This window comes from Manis pentadactyla, chromosome 7 (assembly GCF_030020395.1).
Source record: "Manis pentadactyla isolate mManPen7 chromosome 7, mManPen7.hap1, whole genome shotgun sequence".
Classification (NCBI taxonomy): domain Eukaryota; kingdom Metazoa; phylum Chordata; class Mammalia; order Pholidota; family Manidae; genus Manis; species Manis pentadactyla.
The window spans coordinates 68,505,537-68,529,025 of record NC_080025.1 but is presented as its reverse complement, the minus strand read 5'-3'; the positions used below and the strand labels follow the sequence as shown (position 1 = coordinate 68,529,025).

The following is a 23,489-nucleotide window of genomic DNA, read 5'->3' as shown; positions in this document are numbered from 1 at the left end:
GATAGATGGCTGCTGCCAAACTCCTCTTTTCTTTTTCTGTACAAATTTCTGACAAAATTACTTCTAGTTGGAACAATTTTCTTCAGCAATGTTAATTTTTAATCTATTTGCTGTCAGGTTCTTCTCGGTTGCAAGTGATTCTGTCTTCATATAATGATACCTCTGGACTTACATATAATGTGTTGAATTTAGAGTTCAAGTACCCAAGTGAAATCCTGTTTCTCTTATTTCCTACTTTTTGGTAGGAACTTTCTTGTCCTTCTATGCTCCAGCTAAAATAGCCAATGAATCCATAAAACTAGACTTACAGAACCACACGTTTTCTTCTTGTTAAAATCATTTTGCACATTCCTATCATTGTAAACTATATTTTAACTGCCTTCATTTGGTAGAACAATGATGGTTGAGATAACTTTTCAAGAATTTTCCTAGGATCTATTTCACATAATGACATCTATTTGGAGATGTGGAAAATCTTTAGGTTATTTAAACTGCTACTTCATATGTAACAAAAGTACTCAGTGACATTTATAAAGTGAATCCATATATGGCAGCTAATGAGTTGATTCAACATAACTTTTTAAAATTTAATCAAAGAGTAAAAATTATTTTGAATCAATGATTTTATGTCAATTCAAACCTAAGTTATATTGGTTTACCTTGTATTTGGATGAGTTGGTAAGCAGTTCAGTCATTTTGAAGCACACCTCAGTGTTGATTTTTTCAACCTAGATATTTCTAAAAAGAAATGCTGGAAGAATATAGTCACAGTAGACAGAGTCTCTTGAGAATAAAAATCCTGTCTGGCAGGCTGTATGAGGATGACATTAAATGTTGTATGTGTATCCCTTTTTATTGTATTACTTTACTTTCTCTTAAGCAAATATTTTGTTTAATACATATGGGATTTGTGTTTTTGATCTTGCTCGATCCCAATTCTGATTGAAACACACACAATTAATTTTCCTAAAGTCAGCAAAATACTATTTAAAATTAAAATACTTTCTGTGGGAAAATTAAAATGAAATAAATACTACATTTAACTTTTTACTATTCTTGATCAAATAACATACTAAGTTTAAATTTAAAGGTAAAAGAAAGGGGGTTAATTTTTACCATATTTGTTTTTTGATATCAACAGGGCACTAATCTTCACTCCCTCAACCCAAGGGGAAAAACAGAGATATTAAAACTCAAGGCTACCTACGTCTTACGATGTTCATTGGATTTCAGTTAATGCTGAGATAGCATTATTCCATGAGTTGATGAATATAGGTTTTTAATTTAAGAGCCTATTGTTAGATTTAAAGACGTGTGTGTGTGTAATTATTTTTATACACTTAAAGCAATATGGCTGTATAGAATATGAGAAAGTACTAGCAGGCATGTTGGAAAGACTGAACTCCATGAATATTTCACTCCTTAAAAAAATTAAAGAGTGAATTTAGACCATTTTAATATATGTTTCTCAAGTGGCTTGTCTCAAGAATGTTTCTTGTTTATATTTATTTTCTTTCCTGATCAACAGCTATTTTTATTTCCTAAAGTCATTGCAAAACATGGGAGAGAATTCTAGTTTTGTTTCCTATACAGATAGCTTTATTTATTTGTGTGCTCACATTTTGTCTTGTAAATTAATTAAACTGCTGCCTATTTGACCCCAAATTTTGCTTGTGCTCTCTAGTCAGGCATGTGTATGTGTGTATATATGTGTGATGTGATTTTTAGAGAAAGGAAATAATCCTGCTTTTAGCCTTTTTGGTTTTATAGGTTTTTTTTTTGTTTTGTTTTTGTTTTTTTTTTTAAATAATTATTTTTTATTGAAGGGTAGTTGACGCACAGTATTACATTACATTAGTTTCAAGTGTACAACACAGTGGTAGAACATTTATATACATAATTCTAGGTTCCAGCTATCACCCTACCAAGCTGTTACAATATCTTGACTATATTCCTTATGCTATACATTACATCCCAGTTACTTATTTATTTTACCATTGGAAGACTGTCCTTTTTTTTTTTTTTTTTTTTTTTGTGAGGGCATCTCTCATATTTATTGATCAAATGGTTCTTAACGACAATAAAATTCTGTATAGGGGAGTCAATGCTCAATGCACAATCATTAATCCACCCCAAGCCTAATTTTCGTCAGTCTCCAATCTTCTGAGGCATAACAAACAAGTTCTTACATGTAGAACAAATTCTTATATAATGAATAAGTTACATAGTGAACAGTACAAGGGCAGTCATCACAGAAACTTTCGGTTTTGCTCATGCATTATGAACTCTAAACAGTCAGTTCAAATATGAATACTCATTTGGTTTTTATACTTGATTTATATGTGGATACCACATTTCTCTCTTTATTATTATTATTTTTAATAAAATGCTGAAGTGGTAGGTAGATACAAGATAAAGGTAGAAAACATAGTTTAGTGTTGTAAGAGAGCAAATGTAGATGATCAGGTGTGTGCCTGTAGACTATGTGTTAATCCAAGCTAGACCAGGGCAATAAAACATCCACGTATGCAGAAGATTTCTCTCAGAACAGGGGGGGTGAGGTTCTAAGCCTCACCTCTGTTGATCCCCAATTTCTCACCTGATGGCCCCCCTGCGACTGTGCCTGTCTTAGGTTGTTCCTCCCTTGAGGAATCTTACCCGTCTCTGGCTAACCAGTCATCTTCCGGGGCCATACAGGGAAATGTGAAGTTGGTAAGTGAGAGGGAAGCCTTATTGTTTGAAAAGGTTAGCTTTTTACTTCTTTGCATATTTATGCCCTGTGGCTTCTATGCCCAGCATTTGTCTTGAGGTATCTTTACCACTTGGAGGAGTTATGATACTCGGTAAATTTGATATGAGGCACGAATTCTATTTAAGGGTTGTAATTAGGAAGGAAGAAGAAAAGCTATAGAAGTAGCAGGCGGAAGAAAACATGGGAAGATTGATTATTTCTTTGACATATCTTCTTGTAGAGTAACGTCAGCCTATATAGGTTTTAAGCTACTACTTAAATTGCGCACACACAATAACATAATAGGAGTATAGTTACCTAACCAAAGCATATCTGTAATTACCAGCCATCTCCAGTGAAACCAAGAAAACCATTAAGGCACCTTAGGCATTTGTGAAAACTTATGTATGATATGGTGGGTATTGTCCAACTGAACTTGAACAGTCTGAGAGAAATCAGACAAATTAAAACAACCCATTCCTGGGGACTGTTCACATGCCATATGTTATTTTAACAGTAATAGTCTGTAGTTGTAAGAGTTTGGAGCGCTACAATTTGCACTTTTCCAAATTCTTGGTTGAGTTCCAACAGTATAGATCCAGTCAAATTTGTTGTTTTACTGTATGCACAGGCCAGCTTACATATCTCCTTCCTCATTCCCATGGCAAATCCAGGAACTGGTGGGATGGGTGCATCTACAGCTGTAGCAGTGCGTGGATCTTTGTTGGTGTTTTTTGATGATCATCTTCTGGCATGAGTCTTCCAGAGAGTGCAGATGTTGGAAGTTCTTTTTCATATCATATCTTAGTTCATTTTCGGGGTAGCCCAATTAGGCTTTGATCCTTTGTATAAACACAAACAGACCCTTTGCCTACACTTTTATATGCCCTTTATACCCTTGTGTAAAACTCGTTGGAGGTTACCACACAGGAACTGACCTTTTTTTTTTTTTTTTTTTTGCTTTGTTTTTGGTATCACTAATCTACACTTACATGACGAATATTATGTTAACTAGGCTCTCCCCTATACCAGGTCTCCCCTATAAACCCCTTTACAGTCACTGTCCATCAGGATAGCAAAATGTTGTAGAATCACTACTTGCCTTCTCAGTGTTGTACAGCCCTCCCTTTTCTCCTACCCCCCCATGCATGTTAATCTTAATAACCCCCTACTTCTCCCCCCCTTATCCCTCCCTACCCACCCATCCTCCCCAGTCCCTTTCCCTTTGGTACCTGTTAGTCCATTCTTGAGTTCTGTGATTCTGCTGCTGTTTTGTTCCTTCAGTTTTTCCTTTGTTCTTATATTCCACAGATAAGTGAAATCGTTTGGTATTTCTCTTTCTCCACTTGGCTTGTTTCACTGAGCATAATACCCTCCAGCTCCATCCATGTTGCTCCAAATGATTGGATTTGCCCTTTTCTTATGGCTGAGTAGTATTCCATTGTGTATATGTACCACATCTTCTTTATCCATTCATCTATTGATGGACATTTAGGTTGCTTCCAATTCTTGACTATTGTAAATAGTGCTGCAATAAACATAGCGGTGCATCTGTCTTTCTCAAACTTGATTGCTGCGTTCTTAGGGTAAATTCCTAGGAGTGGAATTCCTGGGTCAAATGGTAAGTCTGTTTTGAGCATTTTGATGAACCTCCATACTGCTTTCCACAATGGTTGAACTAGTTTACATTCCCACCAGCAGTGTAGGAGGGTTCCCCTTTCTCCACAGCCTCGCCAACATTTGCTGTTGTTTGTCTTTTGGATGGCAGCCATCCTTACTGGTGTGAGGTGATACCTCATTGTTGTTTTAATTTGCATTTCTCTGATAATTAGCGATGTGGAGCATCTTTTCATGTGTCTGTTGGCCATCTGTATTTCTTTTTTGGAGAACTGTCTGTTCAGTTCCTCTGCCCATTTTTTAATTGGGTTATTTGTTTTTTGTTTGTTGAGGCGTGTGAGCTCCTTATATATTCTGGACGTCAAGCCTTTATCGGATGTGTCATTTTCAAATATATTCTCCCATACTGTAGGGATCCTTCTTGTTCTATTGATGGTGTCTTTTGCTGTACAGAAGCTTTTCAGCTTAATATAGTCCCACTTACTCATTTTAGCTGTTGTTTTACTTGCCCGGGGAGATATGTTCAAGGAGAGGTCACTCATGTTTATGTCTAAGAGGTTTTTGCCTATGTTTTCTTCCAAGAGTTTAATGGTTTCATGGCTTACATTCAGGTCTTTGATCCATTTTGAGTTTACTTTTGTATATGGGGTTAGACAATGGTCCAGTTTCATTCTCCTACATGTAGCTGTCCAGTTTTGCCAGCACCACCTGTTGAAGAGACTGTCATTTCGCCATTGTATGTCCATGGCTCCATTATCAAATATTAATTGACCATATATGTCTTGGTTAATGTCTGGATTCTCTAGTCTGTTCCATTGGTCTGTGGCTCTGCTCTTGTGCCAGTACCAAATTGTCTTGATTACTATGGCTTTATAGTAGAGCTTGAAGTTGGGGAGTGAGATCCCCCCTACTTTATTCTTCTTTCTCACGATTGCTTTGGCTATTCGGGATCTTTGGTGTTTCCATATGAATTTTTGAATTATTTGTTCGAGTTCATTGAAGAATGTTGCTGGTAGTTTCTTAGGGATTGCATCAAATCTGTATATTGCTTTGGGCAGGATGGCCATTTTGACGATATTAATTCTTCCTAGCCACGAGCATGGGATGAGTTTCCATCTGTTAGTGTCCCCTTTAATTTCTCTTAAGAGTGACTTGTAGTTTTCAGAGTATAAGTCTTTCACTTCTTTGTTTAGGTTTATTCCTAGATATTTTATTTTTTTTGATGCAATTGTGAATGGAGTTGTTTTCCTGATTTCTCTTTCTGTTGGTTCATTGCTAGTATATAGGAAAGCCACAGATTTCTGTGTGTTGATTTTGTAACCTGCAACTTTTCTGTATTCCGATATCAGTTCTAGTAGTTTTGGGGTGGAGTCTTTAGGGTTTTTTATGTACAGTATCATGTCATCTGCAAATAGTGACAGTTTAACTTCTTCTTTACCAATCTGGATTCCTTGTATTTCTTTGTTTTGTCTGATTGCCGTGGCTAGGACCTCCAGTACTATGTTAAATAGCAGTGGGGAGAGTGGGCATCCCTGTCTAGTTCCTGATCTCAGAGGAAATGCTTTCAGCTTCTCGCTGTTCAATATAATGTTGGCTGTGGGTTTATCATAGATGGCCTTTATTATGTTGAGGTACTTGCCCTCTATTCCCATTTTGCTGAGAGTTTTTAACATGAATGGATGTTGAGCTTTGTCAAATGCTTTTTCAGCATCTATGGAGATGATCATGTGGTTTTTGTCTTTCTTTTTGTTGATGTGGTGGATGATGTTGTTGGACCTTCGAATGTTGTACCATCCTTGCATCCCTGGGATGAATCCCACTTGGTCATGGTGTATGATCCTTTTGATGTATTTCTGAATTCGGTTTGCTAATATTTTGTTGAGTATTTTTGCATCTACGTTCATCAGGGATATTGGTCTGTCGTTTTCTTTTTTGGTGGGGTCTTTGCCTGGTTTTGGTATTAGGGTGATGTTAGCTTCATAGAATGAGTTTGGGAGTATCCCCTCCTCCTCTATTTTTTGGAAAACTTTAAGGAGAATCAGTATTATGTCTTCCCTGTATGTCTGATAAAATTCCGAGGTAAATCCATCTGGCCCGGGGGTTTTGTTCTTTGGTAGTTTTTTGATTACCGCTTCAATTTCGTTTCTTGTAATTGGTCTGTTTAGATTATCTGTTTCTTCCTGGGTCAATCTTGGAAGGTTATATTTTTCTAGGAAGTTGTCCTTTTTTCCTAGGTTTCCCAGCTTGTTAGCATATAGGTTTTCATAGTATTCTCCAATAATTCTTTGCATTTCCGTGGGGTCTGTCGTGATTTTTCCTTTCTCGTTTCTGATACTGTTGATTTGTGTTGACTCTCTTTTCTTCTTAATAAGTCTGGCTAGAGGCTTATCTATTTTGTTTATTTTCTCGAAGAACCAGCTCTTGGTTTCATTGATTTTTGCTATTGTTTTATTCTTCTCAATTTTATTTATTTCTTCTCTGATCTTTATTATGTCCCACCTTCTGCTGACCTTAGGCCTCATCTGTTCTTCTTTTTCCAATTTCGATAATTGTGACATTAGACCATTCATTTGGGATTGCTCTTCCTTTTTTAAATATGCTTGGATTGCTATATACTTTCCTCTTAAGAATGCTTTTGCTGTGTCCCACAGAAGTTGGGGCTTAGTGTTGTTGTTGTCATTTGTTTCCATATATTGCTGGATCTCCATTTTGATTTGGTCATTGATCCATTGATTATTTAGGAGTGTGTTGTTAAGCCTCCATGTGTTTGTGAGCCTTTCTGCTTTCTTTGTACAGTTTATTTCTAGTTTTATGCCTTTGTGGTCTGAAAAGTTGGTTGGTAGGATTTCAATCTTTTGGAATTTTCTGAGGCTCTTTTTGTGGCCTAGTATGTGGTCTATTCTGGAGAATGTTCCATGTGCACTTGAGAAGAATATATATCCCGCTGCTTTTGGATGTAGAGTTCTATAGATGTCTATTAGGTCCATCTGCTCTACTGTGTTGTTCAGTGCTTCCGTGTCCTTACTTATTTTCTGCCCAGTGGATCTATCCTTTGGGGTGAGTGGTGTGTTGAAGTCTCCTAGAATGAATGCATTGCAGTCTATTTCCCCCTTTAGTTCTGTTAGTATTTGTTTCACATATGCTGGTGCTCCTGTGTTGGGTGCATAAATATTTAAAATGGTTATATCCTCTTGGTTGACTGAGCCCTTTATCATTATGTAGTGTCCTTCTTTATCTCTTGTTACTTTCTTTGTTTTGAAGTCTATTTTGTCTGATATTAGTACTGCAACCCCTGCTTTCTTCTCACTGTTGTTTGCTTGAAATATGTTTTTCCATCCCTTGACTTTTAGTCTGTACATGTCTTTGGGTTTGAGGTGAGTTTCTTGTAAGCAGTATATAGATGGGTCTTGCTTTTTTATCCATTCTGTTACTCTGTGTCTTTTGATTGGTGCATTCAACCCATTCACATTTAGGGTGACTATTGAAAGATATGTACTTGTTGCCATTGCAGGCTTTAAATTCGTGGTTACCAAAGGTTCAAGGTTAGCCTCTTTAGTATCTTACTGCCTAACTTAGCTCGCTTATTGAGCTGTTATATACACTATCTGGTGATTCTTTTCTTATCTCCCTTCTTGTTCCTCCTCCTCGATTCTTAATATGTTGGGTGTTTTGTGCTGTGCTCTTTCAAGGAGTGCTCCCATCTAGAGCAGTCCCTCTAAGATGTTCTGTAGAGGTGGTTTGTGGAAAGCAAATTTTCTCAGCTTTTGTTTGTCTGGGAATTGTTTAATCCCCCCGTCATATTTGAATGATAGTCGTGATGGATACAGTATCCTTGGTTCAAGGCCCTTCTGTTTCATTGTATTAAATATATCATGCCATTCTCTTCTGGCCTGTGGGGTTTCTGTTGAGAAATCTGACTTTAGCCTGATGGGTTTCCCTTTATAGGTGACCTTTTTCTCTCTAGCTGCCTTTAACACTCTTTCCTTGTCCTTGATCTTTGCCATTTTAATTATTATGTGTCTTGGTGTTGCCCTTCTTGGATACTTTCTGTTGGGGGTTCTGTGTATTTCCGTGGTCTGTTCGATTACTTCCTCCCCCAGTGTGGGGAAGTTTTCAGCAATTATTTCTTCTAAGATACTTTCCATCTCTTTTCCTCTCTCTTCTTCTTCTGGGACCCCTACAATACGGATATTGTTCCTTTTGGATTGGTCACACAGTTCTCTTAATATTGTTTCATTCCTGGAGATCCTTTTGTCTCTCTCTCTGTCAGCTTCTATGCGTTCCTGTTCTCTGATTTCAATTCCATCAATGGCCTCTTGCATTCTATCCATTCTGCTTATAAACCCTTCCAGAGTTTGTTTCATTTCTGCAATCTCCTTTCTGGCATCTGTGATCTCCTTCAGGACTTCATCCCATTTCTCTTGCGTATTTCTCTGCATCTCTGTCAGCATGTTTATGATTCTTATTTTGAATTCTTTTTCAGGGAGACTGGTTTGGTCTGTCTCCTTCTCTGGTGTTGTCTCTGTGATCTTTGTCTGCCTGTAGCTTTGCCTTTTCATGGTGATAGGAATAGTCTGCAGAACTGGGACGAGTGACGGCTGGAAGGACTTCCTTTCTTGTTGGTTTGTGGCCCTCCTCTCCTGGGAGAACAGCGACCTCTAGTGGCTTGTGCTGCGCAGCTGCGCGCAGACAGGGTTTCTGCTTCCTGCCCTGCTGCTATGGAGTTAATTTCCGCTGTTGCTGTGGGCGTGGCCTAGCTTGGGCAGCTACTCCAAAATGGTGGAGTCACGTTGGAGCAGGAGCTGCTGGGAGGCTATTTATCTCCGTAAGGGGCATCCCTGCTCCCTCCAGCCCATGGGTTAGGGTGCCCAGAGATCCCGGATTCCCTACCTCTGGATTAAGTGACCCGCCCTGCCCCTTTAAGACTTCCAAAAAGCACCCGCCAAAACAAAACAATGCCCACCAAAAAAAAAAAAGAAAAAAAAATTTTTTTAATTAAAAAAAAAAAAAAGTTTTTAATTAAAAAAAAAAAAAAAAAAAGGTGGTCGTTCGTTTTTCTTTATTCTCCGGTGCCAGCCTCAGGCCTCTGCTCACCAGTCTTTCTGCCCTGTTTCCCTAGTATTGGGGTCCCTATCCCTTTAAGACTTCCAAAAAGCGCTTGCCAAAACAAAACAGCAAAAAAGCAAAAAAAAAATGGTCGCGCGCTTTTCTTATCCTCTGTCCTCTGTCGCCCAGCCTCCAGTGCCTGCTCACTGTTCTTGCTGCCCTGTTTTCCCAGTATCGAGGGCCCTGCACTCTGGCCCGGATGGCTGGGGCTGGGTGTTCGGAAGTCCTGGGCTCCGCCTTCCTCCCGCTCTGCCTGCTCTTCTCCCGCTGGGAGCTGGGGGGAGGGGCGCTCGTCTCCCGCGCGGCCGGGGCTTGTATCTTACCCCCTTCATGAGGCGCTGGGTTCTCTCAGGTGCGGATGTGGTCTGGATATTGTCCTGTGTCCTCTGGTCTTTATTCTAGGAAGGGTTGTCTTTGTTATATTTTCATAGATATATGTTGTTTTGGGAGGAGATTTCCGCTGCTCTACTCACGCCGCCATCTTCCGCCCCCTTCCATCTATAGATTTTGAATTAACTATCTCATTATTTTACTACATAAGGCATATATGAATTTCTCATAACAAAAGTTAAGTTAAAGCTAGTAGAATAAATATCTTTTAAAATTAGTCACTTGATGATGAAATTTGGGCTGGTGATAGCTGGGGGTGGGGGCTGGGCAGTGTTGGAGTCCTCACTTAAACCTTAAACCAAAACAAATGTACCAGCACTTTATCAGAGACCAGTGCTTTGCAGTTACTGTGATAGGTGCTGGCTCTCATACTGATGGAAAAGTGCCTTGATTCCAAATTTCTCTCATTCCTGTTCTTTCATTCCACTGGAAAGTTTGGATGATTTGCAGTGTCAGGAAGTCTGAGGGAGCTGGATAAAATCTTATCATGACTCTAAAACCTTTCCTCTGATCTAGAAAATTTTATTTAAACAATAAAGAAGCAGCATGAAGAAAGAGAATTGGTTGACTTTGAAGACAGAGAGATTCATAAGCTATAATATAAGAGTGATTCAGAGCAGAAGAAAGAAGAGGGAGAAAAGATGTTTAACGTGAACAGAGACTACACACACACTTTTCTGTTCCAGAGAGAAGTGCCATAATCACATTTAATTATTCTTGCAAAGACAATTTCAACAGTCATCAATCCAGTAAGTTATTTTATCACTGTAAGTTCTGCTGTCATTTCCTTATCACTGTCCAAAATGCCCAGGAGTCCTCACTTATACCTTTCTTTGGTGATTATGCTTTCTTCTGGAGCCAGTTATTCTCACCAAGGTTTCTTCCTCTCTGACATCTCAGTACAGTAGAGGGTGACCTTAATGAGTCCCTTACAGCAACTATGAGATTCTACCATAAGAGACCGTCTCTGATGGCATACTCCATATGTGATGATTAAATGAGAGGTAAATGAAAAAGGTGATTTTGAGTGTGTAAATATGAGCATCATACGTGACAGAAAGTAGAGGATTACACCCAGAAATTTGTTTTTCACTATGTTCTCTAATGACTAATGGGGGTTAAAGCCACATTGGAAGAGATTAAAAAGTATAAAGCATAACTGAGAAAGTTGGCACTAAGTGGAAAGAATAGAGTATTTTGGAATTTTGCTTATTTGCATATATGTGTCTGTGTGTGCACATATGCAAGCACATGTTGGTAGCCATACCTGCCGCACCCAAAAATGGCGCCCAGCTTGAGAAAAAGTTGTAGGCAAAACAAAGACTACTTCTGGATAATCCCGCCACTTCCTGGCCGCATACCACATGCTAATTAGACCTTCACCTGCTAACCGATTGGCGTATCGTAGCAGCTATGCTAATGAAGCATCACAGGCAGCGCGCAATCAGCTTGGAGCATGAGAACTATATAGCTAACCCAGTCTTTCCCTTTGCGTCCTTCCCCTGATGATTGTATCACAAAAGAGCTGAAGATTAAAGCTTTCTGCAGAAGAATCCTGCTGTTGTTGCGTGCTGTTCTTGCCGGCGAGGACGGGGCGCGCGACAAGTGGTGCCGAAACCCGGGAACCAGAACATCACCGGCACAGGGAGGACCCTTCAGACATCTGGAGAGGATTCAGAACTGCAGGACAGAAGAAAGCCCGGAGAGGTAAGTTCCGAGAGATGCGCTTTTAAGGGTGGTGGCTGATGGTTCTCTGTAAATAAAGAGGCACCATGGGAAACGCACCATCGTTAGTCTCAGCATTACAGGCAGTTCTCAAAGAGCGAAATTTGAAGGTCTCCACCAAAGTTTTAGGATCATTTGTAAAAGAAGCAGACCGTGTTGCCTCCTGGTTTATCTGTTCAGGGTCCCTCTCCATCCCGAGCTGGGACAAGTTAGGGAAAGATCTTGATAGAGAGGAAGAAGAGGGACACTTGAGAGGAGGCACTAGACCACTATGGAAACTGATTAGAGCTTGCCTGCAGGATGAAAAGTGTGAAAAGGTGATAAAAGCACGTCAGAGAGCCTTGTCAGACATCCAAGAAAGTATGTCAGAAACGGAACGGGAGACAGAGCTAGCTCGTGGCCGAAAAGGGGCCGCTAAAACGAAAGTTAAAAAGCCCCAGAATGAGGGAGAGAGCCCGTCCAGGGCAAAAGCGAAAGAGCCCCGAGAAGCAGGTGACGACCGCCTCGGAGAAAATAGCAAATACCCCTGGAAAGAGTTGAGGGAACTCCAACTTTCCAATAGGGAATCAGAATATGAATTAATGTCCTCGGAAGAGGAGGAAGAGAACAGAGTCTCTAGAACTGCTAAGTGCAAAGGTACAGAGGCCAGCAATACGGAGACGCAAACTAAAGGGAAAATGAAAGTGAGACGCTCCTCATCGCCCTTAGCCCCGCCGCCCTATGCGAGCGGCGCACATTCCTTCTGTGCTCCGGAGGATTTAAGGGCAATTAGACAGATGTTCCCCGTAATCGAAGACAATGGAGCACGTGCCCATCAGCCCCTAACCCATAAAGAAGTCAAAGACCTAGCAGAGGCCGTTCGGACCTATGGAGTCAGTGCTAATTACACCCTAGCACAAATTGAGAGGCTGGCAGAAACAGCTATGACGCCCTCAGACTGGCAGTACGTAGCAAAAGCCTGTCTTTCTAGCATGGGGCAGTATATAGAATGGAAAGCATTGTGGCATGATCTTAGCCTGACACAAGCATGCACCAATGCTGCTGAGGGACAGCCCGTGTGGAATTTTGACATGTTAACAGGTCAAGGACAGTGGGTTGCTAACCAGACCGCCTTCCCCGTACAAGTGTATGCGCAGATAAATGCGTGCGCAGCCAAAGCGTGGAAGGCTCTCACTAACAAAGGGGAGGTTTCAGGCAATTTGACAAAGATTATTCAAGGGCCAAGCGAGCCATTCTCAGACTTTGTTGCTCGCATGATGGAAGCTGCAGGCCGAGTGTTTGGAGATCAAGAACAGGCCATGCCCCTCATCCAACAACTAGTGTTTGAACAGTGCACCAGAGAATGCAGACAGGCAATTACCCCCTGGAAGCAGAAAGGATTGACTGCTTGGTTGAAAGCTTGCAGGGAGGTAGGAGGGCCCCTCACCAATGCAGGCCTAGCTGCCGCTATATTGCAGAGTCATAGACAAGCTAAGAACCTTAATAGGAATGTTAAGTGTTTTCAATGTGGGAAGTTAGGACATATAAAGAGAGAATGTAGAAGCCCAACTTTAGAGCACACAACCCAAAAGACCCCTGGATTGTGCCCTAAGTGCAAAAAAGGCAGACATTGGGCCAATGAATGCCGATCTGTTAAAGACATAGAAGGGAAACCCTTAGAGTCGCCAAAAAACTCCCAGAGGGGCCCCCGCCGCCAGGGCCCGCAAATATATGGGGCAACCAGCACACAAGTATCATTTGGGAGCAACCAAGCCCCCCGAGGAGAGCCACTCCAGGTTCCGCGGGATTGGACATCCGTGCCACCACCAGAATAGTGTTAACTCCACAGATGGGAGTTCAACCCATCCCCTCAGACTTTAAAGGCCCCTTACCACCAGATACAGTAGGGTTGCTCTTGGGGCGCTCTTCTGCTACCTTGAAAGGCCTTGTAGTCCACCCCGGGGTTATTGATCAAGACTATGAAGGACAGGTAAAAATCATGTGTTCAGCCCCCAGAGGAATCTACCCTATATCCCCAGGAGACCGCATAGCCCAACTCTTAGTGTTGCCTAGTCTCCATGCCAATTATCCAGCTACCACCGCGGAGAGAGGAGAAAAGGGCTTTGGTTCCTCTAATTATAACTCAGCCTTTATAGTATTAGATTTAGCAGACAGACCAAAATTGACCCTTAAAATAGAGGGAAAAAGTTTTGAAGGAATCCTAGACACTGGAGCAGATAAAAGTATTATCTCTGCAACCTGGTGGCCCTCCAAATGGCCTATAACACAGTCCTCACACTCTTTACAAGGTTTAGGATATGAGTCTAGTCCTACCATTAGTGCCAAACCATTGAGATGGCAGGCGCCTGAAGGGCAAAAAGGTACAGTTACCCCTTATGTGCTCCCACTGCCAGTCAATTTGTGGGGGAGAGATGTTATGCAGGGCCTAGGCCTTAAACTTATTAATGAATACTCCACCCCTGCCCAAGGCATGATGATAGATATGGGATATATTCCTGGTAAAGGACTAGGGAAACACCAACAGGGACGCACAGAGCCTATCCTTCCCAAAGTAAAAAATGACCGTCATGGCCTGGGTTTTTCGTAGGGGCCATTGAAGACGCCATGCCCATACCTTGGCTTACAGAGGAGGCCATATGGGTTCCTCAGTGGCCCCTATCCTCTGAGAAATTAGAAGCAGCTCACCATTTAGTACAAGAACAGCTCCAATTAGGACATTTAGAACCCTCTGTATCTCCATGGAATACGCCCATATTTATAACCAGAAAAAGGTCAGGATCATGGAGATTGCTTCATGACTTGAGAGCAGTAAATGCTCAAATGAGGCTATTTGGACCTGTCCAGCGAGGACTGCCACTTCTCTCTGCTCTACCCAAAGAATGGAAAGTAATCATAATAGACATCAAAGATTGTTTCTTCTCCATACACCTAAACACCAAAGATAGAGAAAGGTTTGCTTTCACCCTGCCAGCTATTAACCATGAGCAACCAGACGCCAGATTTCAGTGGAAAGTCCTCCCTCAAGGGATGGCAAATAGTCCCACCATATGTCAACTGTATGTTCAACAAGCGCTAGCACCAATTCGCGAAAACTACCCCAAACTGAAAATCATTCACTATATGGATGATATCCTTCTCTGCTCCCCACAATCAGCAGAGGTAGAAGAGGCCTATGTAAAGCTCACTAAATCCCTAGAGACTTGGGGACTGAATATAGCCAGTGAGAAAGTCCAAAAATCTAGTGTTAGCAAATTCCTAGGAGCCACCATTTATACAGATGTAATTTGCCCCCAAAAGCTTGAGATAAGACATGATCAGCTGCGAACTTTGAATGATTTCCAGAAACTCCTAGGAGACATTAATTGGTTGCGGCCATTTTTAAAGATACCTACCACTGACTTGAAACCACTGTTTAAAATCCTAGAAGGAGACTCACAACTAACATCTCCGCGCTCCCTTACACCTGAGGCAGTGCAGGCTATCCATAAGGTAGAACAGGCCTTAATGACAGCACAATTGAATAGGATACAATTAAATGAACCCTTTGAATTATGCATCCTTCCTACTCCGGGACTGCCAACTGCAGTCTTGTGGCAACGAGGGCCACTGCTCTGGATCCATTCCCAAGCCTCTCAGGCTAGAACGATAGAATACTACCCAGCTGCCATAGCCAATCTTGCTCTGAGGGGAGTAAAAAACTCGTTTACACATTTTGGGAAAGCTCCAGCAACAATCATAACCCCTTACAATATGGAGCAGATACAAATATTATGTGCTATGAATGATGATTGGGCCATACTTGATTATAGCTTCTCAGGAACCTTTGATAATCATTTCCCAAAACATCCCCTCATCAATTTTGCTAGAAATCATCCCCTGGTGTTCCCTCGAGTCACTAGCTTAACCCCGTTGCCACATGGAAAGACAGTCTACACAGATGGGTCCAAGACAGGTACAGGTGCCTATGTCCATGATGGCGAAGTTGTAACAAAGAACTATACACCCAATACTCCACAGATAGTAGAATGCCATATAGTTTTGGAAGTACTACAAACCTTTCATGAGCCTTTAAATATTGTGTCAGACTCTAGTTATGTTGTTAATGCAGTTAATTCCCTAGAAGTAGCAGGACTGATCAAAGTATCTAGTTCAGTAGCTACCCTGTTCAAACAAATACAATCACAATTACTCCTTAGACGCTCTCCTTTATATATGACCCACATTAGAGCACATTCAGGCCTTCCCGGGCCTATGACCCAAGGCAACCACTTAGCAGATCTTGCAACTAGAAGCATAGCTTTCCCTCTGCTAGACCCTGTCGCCACAGCTTCAAAATTCCACTCACAATTCCATGTCACTGCTGAAACATTGCGCAAGCGGTTTAGCATAACCAGAGCCGAAGCTAGGAACATTGTTCTTAGCTGCCAACACTGCTGTAGTTTTCTTCCCACACCTCATGTTGGGATCAATCCTAGAGGTATTAAGCTTTTACAGGTTTGGCAAATGGACGTAACACATATTTCTTCCTTTGGGAAGCTGAAATATGTACATGTATCTGTAGATACTTGTTCGGGAGTCATATTTGCCTCCCCATTGTCTGGAGAAAAAGTTTCCCATGTCATTCACCACTGTCTTGAGGCTTGGAGCGCATGGGGGTTACCCCAAATCCTCAAAACGGACAATGGTCCCGCCTATACTTCTGCCAAATTTGCTCAATTTTGTCATCACATGGGAATTAAACATATCACTGGTCTTCCTTACAACCCACAGGGTCAAGGGATTGTGGAGCGCACGAACCGCACTCTCAAATCCTATCTAATTAAACAAAAAGGGGGAATTGAGGACATACCCCCCACACCCAAAACAGCTATAGCCCTAGCACTCTTCACTCTCAATTTTTTGAACCTGGATGCTCAAGGCCATACAGCGGCAGACCGCCATAATCAGTGGCCAAAAGACCCACAAGAACTGGTAAAATGGAAGGATGTATTATCTAACCAATGGAAAGGCCCGGATCCAATTATAATAAGATCCAGGGGAGCTGTATGTGTTTTCCCCCAGGGTGAAGAAAACCCCTTCTGGATCCCAGAGCGCCTGACAAGGAAGGTCCTGGACAAAGGAGATGACCTCTCTGTGCCTACTGATCCTGCTCTCGTCGCTGGGAACCCCGATTCAGGGAGTACTGAGATGGGGAATATTGTCTGCCTTCCCTAAGCCTATGCCAGTCCGCTACAATGCAGCAGTGTTTCCACGTTTTTTTACTACTAGCTCGAACATTAACCTGCCATATTTAGCCCTAGACACAGTGACAGCGCCTTTGGGAGAAAACCGGACCTTTGCTACCAAAGGGACGTTATGTTTCACCACTGGTGTGAATTGTACAAACTGCATTCCCCTCACACGGAAAACATATGGCTGGTATGATCCCCATGACCGGCATACTGACGCCTCCTCTTCCAGAACTGCATTCATTTATGCCGACCTTACCCTTGAAGTTATTTGGATCAATGGTACTTTTGTCCAGCCCCATACTCTTAACATGACCCGTTGCTATAATACAGCCAAGTCCTGTGGCCAGTCTGAAAAGACGACCCAGTCACCGTATTGCCATAGACCCTACCAGCCCAGATATGCCCCCCAGTGTTTGGGAGACTATGAAAGAGAACCATGGCCCTGGACGGAGTGTCAGTCCCGAGTAACTACGTGGGTTGACGAAGCACAGTACTTCTCTTTATCGCCAGATATGTCTAGAGAAACCCTGTGGAGAACCCAGGGAGAGTCTAGCATCTCACAGGACATATCGCTTAACCCATTCCATAAATGGATGCTATGTGGAGCTAACGGGTCATGCACTGACCTTTCTCCCCTTAGTTTTCTCCTGGGAGGGAACAGTAGCGTAGGGAATGTCTCCCTCCTCACAAAGTTGGCAGGAAACATAGCCCCATACAGCGCTAGCATGGTTCAGCGTTACGTTGGGGCAATGAGCATGGGCAACCTCTGCGCTTACCGCCTCTATCAAATTATTAATAACACTGTCTCTCAGACTATCCCGCCTACCCCTGTTTGTCTCCATCCCCCATTCCTGTTTATCCTGTCCAATTATAGTTTTGATCTGTGTTCCAATTCCACCTGCTTTTTATCACAATGTTGGGATGCACGTAAGTATACCAATGCCTTAGTAGCCCGCATTCCTCGTTGGGTCCCTGTCCCAGTTGATGCTCCTGACTCCATGACCTTGTTCCGCGAAAAACGCGACTTTGGCATCACTGCCGTCATAGTAACCATCATGTCTGTGGCTGCAGTGGCTGCCACTGCAGCCGCCATTGCCTTGGACACCTCTATAAAAACAGCTACGGAACTCAATGATCTTGCAGAATCAGTGACCTCTGCCCTTAAACGGCAATCCACGCTTGATGGCAAGCTAAAGGGGGGAATAATGGTCCTCAATCAGCGAGTTGACCTTGTAGAAGAACAAATCGATGTGCTGTGGCAATTAGCCCAATTAGGTTGTGAGCAAAAATTTCGTGCTCTCTGCATTACCAGCGTTCAATATGAAAACTTTACGCGAGCAGCTAATCTGTCCCGAGGCCTATCTCGGTATCTTTCAGGAAACTGGTCCCAAGATTTTGAAGGAGCATTAGAAGAGCTACGGCGAGAGATAATCCACATCAACTCCACCAGAATAGACATCTCCGTGGCAGAAGGACTCTCTTCCTGGTTCCACAGAGCTCTCTCCCATGTTAAAGAGTGGGCGGGCATTGCTAGGATGGGTGTATTCATGCTTGGAGGTCTCATGCTCCTACTCTGGTTGTTGTGCAAGCTCAAAGCCCAACAACGGCGAGATAAGGTGGTAATTGCTCAAGCCTTGATGGCAGTAGAAATGGGCGCCTCTCCCCAAGTATGGCTCAACATGCTCAAGAAAGAAGCGCAACTTTAGGTTAAGGTAGCCCTTGCACCCTGAGCCCTTGTGGCATTGCACCAGGTTAGGGTACCTGTTCGCTTACCCGAAGCTTCTCATACGAAATTCGGTGCAAGAGGGTCATTGCATAGGCCCAGACCCTTTGTACCGGGCGGTCCCAACGTCAGCTAGAGGGTGCGAGGCACTGCACTGCAAGAGGTCATGGGCCCCTCTGTGAGACATGCCTGATTGCATAAGGGTCAGTGTCCGCATACCCTTCTCCACTAATAGGACATCAAATGTTTCTGGAGATCAGGCCTCTATCTCCACCTCAGCTGACAAGTTCCGCCCTGAGTTTCAACAAAACAAAAAAGGGGGAGATGTTGGTAGCCATACCTGCCGCACCCAAAAATGGCGCCCAGCTTGAGAAAAAGTTGTAGGCAAAACAAAGACTACTTCTGGATAATCCCGCCACTTCCTGGCCGCATACCACATGCTAATTAGACCTTCACCTGCTAACCAATTGGCGTATCGTAGCAGCTATGCTAATGAAGCATCACAGGCAGCGCGCAATCAGCTTGGAGCATGAGAACTATATAGCTAGCCCAGTCTTTCCCTTTGCGTCCTTCCCCTGATGATTGTATCACAAAAGAGCTGAAGATTAAAGCTTTCTGCAGAAGAATCCTGCTGTTGTTGCGTGCTGTTCTTGCCGGCGAGGACGGGGCGCGCGACAAGCACATGCATTTTGTTATTCACAACAAAAGAGAAAACGTTGATGGGATAACACAAGAAGAGGCTACAAAAATAGTACACTGTGAAAAGGTTAAATTAGGGAAGAAGATGAAATCAACTGTGGGACTTGGGTGGGAAGTTCATGCTGGAAAATGAGAAAGAGAATTTCTAATTCACAGAGACTTCTAATAAAAAGGAGCAAGTGTTCCTTCAAAGACGCATATTTATTATGAGCTAAATGATTGTTCCTGTAACTTATTCTTCTCCCAGGTATCATGTTCATAGGCTCCCAGGGCACAGGATTATTTGCCCACATGTTTCCCATCTCTCACACAGTTTCAGAGTTGAAATGCTAAAAACATCAGTATTTCAAACTCATTTGAGTGTGTGTGGGTCTTCAGGACTTGAAATCCCTGAACTGATCTCTAACTGCAACCCAGTTCTCACTCTTATAATCATAATGCATTCTGTAAAAACCCAAGTTCACAGAGTTGGATGGGGTTTTAGCAAATAAACCATACAGTCTTTTTTTTCCTAAATATGTACATATGTTAATTTTGGTACATTTTAAATGTTAAATTCTATTTTTTTTATTAAGGTATCATAGATATACACTCTTATGAAGGTTTCACATGAAAAATATTGTGGTTACTACATTCACCCATATTATTAAATTCCCCCCATACCCCATTGCAGTAACTGCCCATCAGTGTAGTAAGATGCCACAGAGTCATTACTGGTTTTCTCTGTGCTACACTGTCTTCCCTGTGACCCTCCCACACCATGTGTACTAATCATAATACCCCTCAATCCCCTTCTCCCTCCCTTCCCACCCGCCCTCCCACACCCCTCCTCTTTGGTAAACGCTAGTCCCTTGGAGTCTGTGAGTCTCCTGCCATTTTGTTCCTTCAGTTTTACTTTTTTGTTATACTCTACAAATGAGGGAAATCATTTGGTACTTGTCGTTCGCTGCCTGGCTTATTTCACTGAACATAATACTCTCTAGCTCCATCTATCCACTCCTAGGAATTTACCAAACCCATGCAGTCTTTTTTTTTAGGAGAGCAAGTGAGAGACTTTTATTTAGAGAGAAAGCAAGAGGACAGAGCTCCTGGCTCACACCAGAAGGGGACAAGAGAGTCCTCGCAAACCTGTGCAGTCTTAATCACATAATTCCATTATTTAAAAACACCCAGTGATTCTCCATGGTCTTTAAGAGAACTAAAATCATGAGCTCCGTATAGAAGCTTTCCTCTCCTCGAGTGCAAGCAAGCTATGCTTTCCAGCTTGACCTTCGTGTTTCAGCCCTCAGGTATAGTTTTGTGTTCCTTGAATCCAGAAACCCTCTTGCATATGCTCTTATCACTATCTTTTCTTTCCCTTCATCTTCATCTCTACATCCCACTAACCCCCTCAGCACACATGAAATTAACAGGCTAATAATTACTGCTAATCATTGAAGTCTCAGCCAATTTTTTACTTCTTCCAGGAATCTGCACCTGTTCTGCAATCCCATGACTTTCTCTGCTTCTTGCTTTCCTGACATTGATTATAGTTTATTTTAATGATACTTGTCTGTTACCTGGTAAATAGAGCGTATGATCCTTCAGAACATACTCTGCTTCATTGTCCTAACTATGCTGGCACATAATGAGTAGTCAATAAATACATCATTCTTATGTGTGAACTCTAAGCCTTTATTTTTGAAATGGTAACCCAGTGGGAGAGGACCATATTTCTTAGTTCTTGTCTTTAATAGTTTATATATAGAAGGTCATATGCAAATGATGGATGTTTATACTTAGGGAAATATTTAGTAGCTTTTAGAATGCAAATAAAAACTATCAAATGAAGAGAGAAAATTCACTTTTCTAGTATTGGCAAACAAATTTCTCAGGATGATTTTTTTTAACTTCATGATAACATTGAACTCATTTGTATAATAAGCAGTTAAATATTAACCTTTAGAAAGTCAGTGCCTAATAATGAAGTACTTGTTTATTTAAAAAACTGAAAATTAAGACAACTTAAGGCCTTTATGTGAAATGATTAGAAAATCTGCCAACAGGAGCAGGAAGTATAAGTGGCATAAATGGTGAGCTTATGCTGGACCATATTAGTAAAGACTGATGTTTACAGGAACATATTTTTTTCAGAGCAGTACTAAATAATGTGTCCACTTTTTCTTTATTCTAACAAAGAAATCTTAAAAAAAATTTGGGGGGGAATGCCTCATTACAAGAGAAAGTTCTGGGTCCTCCTACTTGGAAATCGCATCTTGCATGATACATTTCTTAGGAGTATGACAGTCATTTTTCAAAGACAACAACTCTTTATTCTCTTTGGGCACTGTTTGATTTCCTTTCAACCCTTCAACTGCAATATAAGGTCATTTGGCAAAAACGGAAAATATTGATCATATTTTTTTTTACCAGTTTCCTGGCAGGAAGGCAAATACTGATCATATTTTTTTTTTTTTACCAGCTTCCTACCTACTAATTGAAAGGACTGAACTGGTTTACTTTATCCAGAAAAGAAAACTGTAACTCTAAAAATAATAATTTAAAAAAATTTCTTATATTTAGCTATGGATAGAGACTCCTATAGAACATTATTTGTAATCGTGATAATATTATGCTTTCATGTTAGCCTGAAGCAACATCTGTCTTGTGTAACTATTTTGAAAACTTATATGAAAAAATACCAAATAATGTTTTTAATTACATATATTCTATTTGGCAAGATTCATGCTTTACCATTCTGGAGACTGAGATAAAAAACTCCAAATAATACAAATATCTTACAATTAAGTTATAATCTTCAAAAAAGCACATATACATATATACAAAACTATTACAAATTTTGGAACAGAGAAGATTCACTGTTTTTCTAAATATGTAAAATTTTTCTGTTTAATATATATTTAAAACATCTTAAACAGATTCTGAAAGTAATTACAATAAGGGTTATAACATTTCTCTGTTCATTAAGAAAAGTTCTACCCAGTTGATAATTAAGATTCATTAGTAAAACTCTAAACAGGAATTGGTTCACTAAATTGAGGGAAAGTTTTGAAAAATGCAATCAATAACCAACCCACTGTTGAATTAAATCATTTACATTTTTTTAGGAATAAACAAATTTGAGTTAGAGATAGATTAGTTTATGATAACTATAAAGAAGCAAGATTTCCTTTATATATTTTCTTAATTGCTGACTGGGTTGAATGTTTCTTCCAATCCTGTTTTTGGCATGTTTACTTATATACCAATTTATTCTAATTTGGTAAGTTTCATTCAATTGAAGTTCATTCAATGTTTACATTACATTCAATGATTCAAAATCACTTTTTATTTTAAAAATTTTAAGTTTTTATTATGGAAAAGTTCAAAAGCAAGTTAAAATAGAGAAGACAATGTAATAAACCCTCATTTGCCCACTACGTATCGCACAAATATCAATTGTGACCAATGTCATTTCAAATATGTCCCTAACTACTCCTCCCTGTTCATTACACTGACACAAATTTCAGAAATTATATCATTTTTATCTGAATTTCATTAAGTATCTGAAAAGATAGGCTCTTACTTTTCCAAAATAAAATCACAGTACTATTATAGCCAAATTAGCAATATCAATATTCCTTAAATATCACTACTTGATCCATCAAGCTTTTCTGAATGTCTCATTATCGTTATAGTTTGTATGAATCAGAGTACAATTAATATCTTATGTTAAAAACAAGACAAGAGGCCCCCAAATGGAGTTGCTTATGCTAAGTCCCATGTCGCCAAACTGAGACTTAATTACCGTTTCAGCAATCCAGAAACGCAGTCTTAAACCAGTCAATGAGGAGTCACCTGATCAGCACTAGGTAAGTAATTTGCCTGATAAGTTCCTTATATCCCTTAAAGTAAAGTAACTTTGCAATAAATAACCTTTTGTTGTTGTTGTTACTGTTCACACTCCCTTTTGCCTATCAAAGTCTTCCATTTGTACCACTCCTCTAAATTCCTTTCTATCTGCTAGAATGGTTGCTGCCAGATTCAAATCGATTTTTGCACAAACTCTTAATATTTTTAATATGCCTCAGTTTATCTTGTAATAGTCTTGATATCATAAGAAGAAACTGAGGGAGACCCCTGACAGCCCCCGGGAACGAAGAGCAAAGAGTAACCAGGGTACTTATTGAACTGCTTGGTCTCGCTGCCTCATATCCTAGCTTGCAGTTTTTGTGGTACAAAGTTTCAGGCTTTATTTTAGCATTTCTTGTTTCACGACTAGGTCCAA

The 23,489-nt window shown here is 40.9% G+C and overlaps 1 long non-coding RNA gene across 2 annotated transcripts in view; it reads left to right on the top strand.

The window, feature by feature from the left end:
* Nucleotides 1-23,489, top strand: part of LOC118935429 (uncharacterized) — a 92,574-nt gene that overhangs the window by 15,218 nt on the left and 53,867 nt on the right. For both annotated transcript variants that reach the window (XR_008998478.1, XR_008998477.1), the window contains exon 2: nt 23,018-23,073. This is a non-coding gene — a long non-coding RNA (uncharacterized LOC118935429). The remainder of the gene's footprint in view (nt 1-23,017; nt 23,074-23,489) is intronic.